This window comes from Equus quagga, chromosome 8 (genome assembly GCF_021613505.1).
Source record: "Equus quagga isolate Etosha38 chromosome 8, UCLA_HA_Equagga_1.0, whole genome shotgun sequence".
In the NCBI taxonomy this organism is placed as follows: domain Eukaryota; kingdom Metazoa; phylum Chordata; class Mammalia; order Perissodactyla; family Equidae; genus Equus; species Equus quagga.
The window spans coordinates 76408682-76416972 of NC_060274.1; positions in this window are offsets into that span (position 1 = coordinate 76408682).

The following is an 8291-nucleotide window of genomic DNA, read 5'->3' on the forward strand; positions in this document are numbered from 1 at the left end:
CATTCGTCCTAGATTGATGGATATTTACGTTTTGTTGTTGTTGTCATTTTTTTTCCCATTATAAGCAATTTTTTGTAAGAATCCCTGTCCAAAGGTTTTGGCATACTTCTGTAAGTGTATCCACAGCATGGATTCCTGGCTTTAGAATTATTCAGTCAAAGGGCGTGTGCATTTTAAATTTCAGTTAAGTATTATCAAATTACTTTCCAAATTTTTTACCAACTTTTGACTTCGATTTTCCCACATCCATTTTTACCAATCTAATAGGTGAAAATTGGTATCTTTTCATTTCAACTAATGTTTATATAATTATGAGTTATGTTGACTAATGTTTCATATTCATTAAATTTTTGTGCTTCTTTTGTAAAGAAGTTTCATATTCTAACATTTTTTATATTCTATTTAAATATTTAATTCTATTGTAGAGCTAGACTCCCTCATTATTTTGTAAAGTTTTTCTGACTCTTTTAGCATATTTTTTGAACTTGAGAATAACAGTCACATTGAAACACAGTTTCTCCTATTATTAACATTTTGCACTAATGTGGAATATTTGCTACAACTGATGAACAATTAGAATATTAATACATATCATATTATATTTACAAAGTAATTTAGAGAACAATAATATCTTTAAAATATTGTCTTTCTATTAATAAATATAGTTTAGGTTCTCACCTGATCCTGTTTTTAGAAGAGTTTGAAATTTTTCTCAATTTAAGTCATACATATAACAGTATATATACATATATATTACTCTTATTTCTAGAATATTATTTCCCATAGTCTTTTAAATAGTAGCAATTCAATGCTATGAAAATATGCTTTGAGATAATCTAAAGAACACATTACTTACTTAAAAGTTAAATGACTTTTTTTTACCTGTTATGAGTAATTGTTTTCATAGAAAGGTTCAGAAAAAGATTGTGTTATGTTAGTGCCAGTCCCAGAAAGAAACACTTTATGATTGAGTTAACCTAAAGCTGTCAAGATGCAGCAGGGATTTACCAGTATTATATTCTTTTCTCATACCTGTCCAAAAACATTTGAATTTTAAGCCTGTCTTTATGAGATAAGCTTTATGAAATTATGTTTATAGAAATATGTAACTGGCTTCTGTACAATTCCAGGTTTGAATACTATCACAGAAATTACCCAAAATATGGGGGTCATTTTCTGGATGGTGTAGGGTGGGGTAGCGTGGGGTTTGGGGATGAAACAGTTGAATGGGAAAATTTTAGAAAGGTAAACTTGCTTTCTCCAAAGTTTATTAATTTTTCATCTTCTTTGGGCAAACGAAAAAAAGACAGTGGCAAAAATATGGAGGTGGGTGTGAGAACTAATACTAGCTGTGCACCTCCCTATGCGGCAACTCCGATATGCTTCAGGGCAATATCGTGAGATACATTCCTCGTTATTTTACAGGTCAGACAACATAAGCCCAGAACGCTAGAGTAAATTTCCCAAGGTGACAATCACAGACTTAGTGATGAAGACCTGGGGCTTGAACTCAGGTCTAGCCTGACTCCGAAGCCCATGTTCTTTTCATAAGACCCGTAGGCCATGCAGAAACCGGTGACTACAAACGGGAAGAATACTACCTAAAGAACTTCAGGTAATAGACCAGAATAATAAACAAAACATAAATAATTGCCTAAATAACATGGAAAAATTAAAAACTGACAGTTTTCCCACTTACGTCCTATAGGCAATTTCATCGGAATGTCACATTCCACAGTACAAATAGCATAAACACCACTGCTTCTACATTATATACTTGCTTTTATATACCCAGTCGTGCTGGTTCCCATTGGCATGTGCTGCATAGTTTTTTCTGTGAAAGATTTTATTAGCAAGGTAATTAAAAACCTGAATTTCTCTTTAGAAAATAAGGACTCAATACTAGTCATTTACCAGTTGGTAAATTCTACCCACTTTCCTTCCCTATTCCACCTCCATTAATTTTACTTTGTTCCTAGTACTATAACGTTTCTGTGTATACCCCCACACATTTGTCAGGCTGTAACTGCTAGAAAATAGAGACATTTATAATTGAGAAGGCCCCTAGAGGTGATCTGGATCACCATTCCTCATAATGCCTGAGAGATAAATAGCCAGGAACAAGGTTTGAAATTGCACACAGAACTGATCTTGGGAAGATATAACTTCTCCATAGATACCATGACTTCCGCAGCTGACAACACCTAGTGCATGCCTTAACTGCAGCGCCTCAAGAAATCTACAGCCCCTGATTTTATCCTTGCTAGAACTAATTGTAGTATTCCCTACTGCTTTGAGTTTCTGGCTTCCAAACCAAACTCCATGGCAGATGCTTCTGATTAGAGCCTAGTTTTATGCCTGCATTGTAGTTACAAAGGTCTGAGGAAGCAGGTTTCTGATGTCTATGGTGGGGAAAAAAATGTCCAACATCCACTGCATTTGTAAAGATCCCTATTACAAATTGGATCCCTAAATTGAACGCATCATTCCATATGGCTTATGACCAATGCAGTATGCAATGCAATTGGCCACCTTCATCTGCACAGAATATGTAATTATATTAAAGCACATACTAAGATTGTATGAACATTTTTCAGATCCGCATCAAAAGGTTGGTTCATAATTAAGCTTGCAGTTAACTATAACCCGAAAACTTGTCCACCTTTCACTGCTGGTTAGCCATGTGTTCTCCGTCCTATATTTGTACAATTGTGTTTTGATTTTTTTTAAACAAATACAGAACTTTATATTTATCCCTGTTAAATTTCACTTTGTTAGTTTTGGCCCACATTTCCAACTTTTTGCAATCCTTTTGGATACTGTTTCTGTCATTCAATATAGTAACTATCATTCCACAGCTTTGTGTCATACACAGATTGGATAAACATGCTTTTGTTTTCATCCAAATCTTTGATGAAAAATGTTGAAAAGAGTATAAAGCATTGTGGAATACCAGAGAATATTTTCAGCTAGGGTGGCATCTAACCATTAATTAATATGTTACAGCATATTGACTAAACTTATCTACAGTTATATTAAACACATGTTCATTCTTTTAGCTTGCATCATGATGACGAGAATGATGAAAAAGAATAGATCAAAGGCATTTAAAGGAAAAATTCTTTATAGTGTGAGCATCATACAGTCAGCAAGTGGGCTGTGGTTAAGAATCAAGGATAACACATTCTCCAATGTGTGGACAACATGCTTCTCAAAAAACTAAAATTAAAGAAACTCAGATCACTATCACTTGTATATGGAAGATGTCTTAATATTGTATCCCTTTGAATTTCAGAGTGTATTAGAACAACAACCAGCAAACATTTTCTGTGAAGGACCAGATAATAAATATTTTAGACTTTGCAAGCCATATGGTCTCTATTACAACTATCTAACTCTGCCATTGTAGCACAAAAGCAGCCATAGACAATGCATAAATAAATGGGAAGAAATGTGTTCCAATAAAACTTTATTTATTGCCCATCTATGTTTAGAAAATGGTTTTTCCAAGGGAAGCAGGTGGACTTGTGGATCTGTATATGCATAAAAATATTACCATCTTCCTAAACACAAGATACATTTAAAGTTTTAGAAATTTAGTGTGCTAGGTCCTCAAGAGCAAGAACTATCCTGCATCCTTTTGAACTTCAGTACCCAGCTATGTTCTAGTACTTGGTAGTTGCTCCATAATTTTTTTCTGAGGTGGTGAATAAAAACTTTTAAGGGTTTTGTTCAATCTAGATTCATTATTTTGGTGAACAATTAATCACTATACCTATAGGCATGAATGCACTATTTAAAATAGAGTCAGCATTCATAAGTGTGGTGGATGCCCAGATCCTCCTTAAAGAATGAAGGGCTTATTGCCCCAAATGCTTGGAGCCTCTCGGCTGGCAGACAGCCCTCAGCTGAAACTCCCTTGGGAATTACTTAGGTTCAAGAGAACCACCTCTCCAAAGGCATGCTTCCCTCCTAGGGTGCGCTGTAGCCAGTGATTGATCAACATGAGAGTGTTAAAGCCCAGTGCTTCATCCTAATTCAGGACAACCCTGAAGGTCATTTCAGCTTCACAGTTCCTGGCTGGGGCCTTCACTGAGACTGCGTTTCAACTAACCTCTCTCTCTTCTCAATCATTCGTCTTTCCCTTCGCCACGTGTTGATACCAAAGTACTCCCTGGTAAGCCTCCTGTATTCTAATCTCTATCACAGAATCTGCTTTCCAGTGAATGCAACCTGAAACAGTAAGAACAATATTTTTACTCTAATTATGACAATAATAGTCGTGTTACTGATATCTATTCAAGTTTTACCTGCCTTCCATTGATCTTATACATGGCTAACCTTATGAAGTATGATTTTGAATGCTGGTCCTCTTATTAGAAGTTCATGTGGACTGCTTTTGTCTTTCCAAATCAATAAGGCTCACCTATTACAGTTGATCTTAAGTAACCACACAAATCGCTCACTATTTATATGACTTCATGGTTCTCACAATTCCTAGAGAAGGTACTGTCTGCTTACTGGTGTAGAGAGGGACTAAAACCTTGCCTTAGCAAATTTGAAAGTCCTAAATCTCCACCAGAAGGGACAATAAATAAATCTTTCGCAAGTTTATACTTTCAAAAGGGCTGTGTGGAACGCTGGGAAACATAAGAAATAAATATAAGATCAAATATGTGTTCCACATGAGTTTAAAACTCAGTCATAGAGATGAGACAAATGAAAAGGAAACTAATGCTTCCTAACAAATAGGAAATGCCCTATGGATGGTGAGGAAAATACAAAGTAAGCAGCTAACAGTGTGGCATAAGATGATCTTGGAAGGGGACAATGAAGGTGCATTTAAAGGAAATGTCATTTTTTCCAAATTGCTTCCTCCAAATGATTTAAAAGTCACAAATAGAATTACTGTGGGCATGGTTGAAACCAGGAGAAAGGATAAAAAGAAGAGAATTTAGAAAATAGAAGGGAAATAATTTTTAGATAGCACTTTCTATTGTTAGAAAAGCATTTTATATATGTTAATCGATTAATCACTAACTTTCTGAGGTGAATTTAGGTGATTATCGTTTGTGATCAAAATAGCTCCCATACGCTCATGTTTCTAGAAAAATAGTGAAATACATTTTTTAGCAATTAGAAATTTGTAAACCTCAGATGTTTTTCATTTTCAAAGATTCTTTCCTAAATGTTGTTGCTGTATTCAAACAGAAACTGTAATTACAATATGGAAGTACAGATACAATGGGGATTGAGAAAGGAGAGGGTTGGGAAAAGCACTGGTAATAAGCAAGTGCCAAATGTACACAACTAGATATTAAATTGGAAGTTTCAAATTAGGTAGATACACTCAAGTCTGATTCCAAAGACAGGTTACAAAAAACTAATCAAAACTGTTACACACCTTAAAAATCTTGTACACATTAAGACAGTTGAAAAGTAGGGAGGTTGGTGAAGAGGTTTTCTTTAGAGAGAACTGTTTTGAATACTACTCTCTAAAGTATGTAAGGTAACTGCACCTTCATGTCAAGACAAAAGAGAGGGTTTTCAGTGGTACCACTCAGAGAGCTTCCTGGGTGTCCTGAAGTGAGTGACATTATTATCTGATGCCTGCCGGGGAAATCTAAGGCTGAGAAGGCCACCCACTCACCTCATGGTAGTGTGAAGAATGTGCTTACTGTGTTGTGATTGGGCTGTGCTTTTAGAGTTCGTACAGGTGAAGAGTGCCTGAGTGCTTCCTGAGGACCAGAAGCAGTGCTTAATTATAGGCCATCTTAGAGATTGTCCAATAGGGCCACCTACAGGAGAAGCTGAAGGCGGAGACTGAGCTCTGAAGGTTGAGGATCATAAAGGATAAAATGGTCAAGAAGCCTGAGAGTGAGATAACCAGTAAGAGGGGTCTTTGTAGAACCTTTGTAAAACCCTCTCTCATGAAAGTTCCCTATAAGAGAGGTCTGCTTTAAATATGCCTGATGCCTGTCCTCAATCCCACCCCAGAATGGGTTTGAAATAGCAGCTAGGAGCAAGGAAACGTATGTACAAAAAATGAAGAAGAAGCCAATTATAGGCCCCATCTCCACCCCTGTTGTTGCATACAACTAGCTAACAAGAGGCCATAATTGGGAGAAGGCAAAGAAATCTTAGCTTTGCATGGAGATTGAGTATCAATTAATATATTATTCTGATATTCACACTGCTGAATTTATACCATGTAGGTGTATAAAAGAGACTATAAGACTATAGGACCAACCTAGGTTTTCATCCCAGGTAACCATCATGGAAGAAAGTTTCAAAGATCAATGAGAAACAAAAATAAAGATGCTTTTTGATTACGTTTCATGAGTTCTTTTTGGTCAGTGTATCAGGTACATATATTTGTATGATCTGGATAATTTCAGTAAGCTCAGAGGACGAGTTTGGATAGGGAAGTTGATAGGGCTGGAAATTAATTTAGTAGAGGGCCATGAATGTCAGGCTAAGGGGTCTGGCTTTTATTATATAGGAAATGGGAAATCATTGAATGTTGAGGCATGATAGATAATATGGCTATTATGACAACAAGTATTATTTTTAGTGATGACATAGCACATGATTCCAGATGAACGATTGGTAGTACAGAAGGCAATAAAAATCTATGGATATGTTAAATATATGAGCAAATTGAAATAGATAGTTTTTTGGTTTAAAACAACAACAATAATAATATCTTCTGAGGTTTAAGTATGAATGGAATTAAAAGAAATGATAATAATAGCACAAAAGAAAGAAGGCATTGAAATATGGTAAATTCCTTATTTGTTCTGGAAATATTTAAAGCACAAGTTAAGGGAGACTGCAATAATTCCAAGGTGTCTGTGTTGAAATCTCTAGAGTGACTACAAATAAAAAAATAAAATAATGTACCATTAAAAACCTAAAAAAGGGGGAATTGGAAGCATAAAAATATTACTTATTTTAAAAGAGAGCAGGAAAGGTGATGAAAAGGAAAAGATAAGTAATGAGGAAGTAGAAAGCAAATATTAAAATTATGTTTAAACTCATATATATCAGTAATTACATTAAATATAAATGGGCTAAACAATTTAGTTAAAACAAATATTTCCAGATGGGAATAAAAAACATATATATTGCTTTCAAGAAACACGTCATAAATATACAGATATGAAAAGACGTATAATACAATCAATAAACAAGAGAAAATTGGTGTAGCTCTTCTATTATCAGATTAAATAGAGTTTAAGGGAAGAAACATTGCCAGAGTTAAAAGGCATAATTGCATTATGATAAATAAGACAGCAAGAGGAAAATATAACAATTCTATATTAGTATGCACTTAATAATATATCCTAAAAAAATGAACAGAGACAAAAGGAGAAAGAGAGAAATTCAAAACTATACTTGGAAAATTTAACACACTGCTACTAGAAATAATAGAATAAGCTTTTTAGAAATCAACAAGGCTATCTATAGAAGAATTGAACAACATGGTTAACAAATTTTTCCTAATTGAAACATACATAACATTACATTCAATAATAGCTGAAAATACATTTTTAAAAGGTGTGTATGTGGATCATTTACCAAAATATAAAGCAAGTCTAAAGAAAATTCAAAGTGTGGAATTCAAACACAATGTATTCTCTGAATTTAGTGGAATTAAACTAGAAAGCCATTACAAAAATATAAGTAGAAAATCCATCAATGTTTTAAAATAACTATTACACGTTTAATAAGACTTATGTCAAATAAGAAATCCCATTGGAAATTAGAAAATAATTTGAACTGATTGATAACGAAAACATGACGTATCATACTTGTAGGGTATAGCCGAATCTATGATTAGAACAGTGGTTCTCATCTAGGGCATATTTTCCCCCAAGAGAACCTCTGGCAATGTCTGAAGACATTTTTGGTTGTCTCAACTGAGGGGGCAGGGGTGTTATTAGCCTCTAATGGTCAGAGGCCAAGGATGTTGCTCAACATACTACAACATACAAAATATCCCACACAACAAAGAATTAAGTGGCACCAAATGTCAATAGTGCAAAAGTTGCAAAATCCTGGATTAGAGGGAAATCCAGTGCCTTAAATGTAAATATCAGAAAAGAAGAAAGGCTGAATAGCAATGATCTAACTATCCATCTGAAAAAGCAAGTGAAAGAATAATACATTATACCCAAAGAAAATAGGAAAAAATGGAAAAAGGTAAGAGCAAAAATTAATGAAGTAGAAAATACATACTATGAAGTGAGTTAACAAAGCCAAAATTTTGTTATTTGAGAAGAATAATA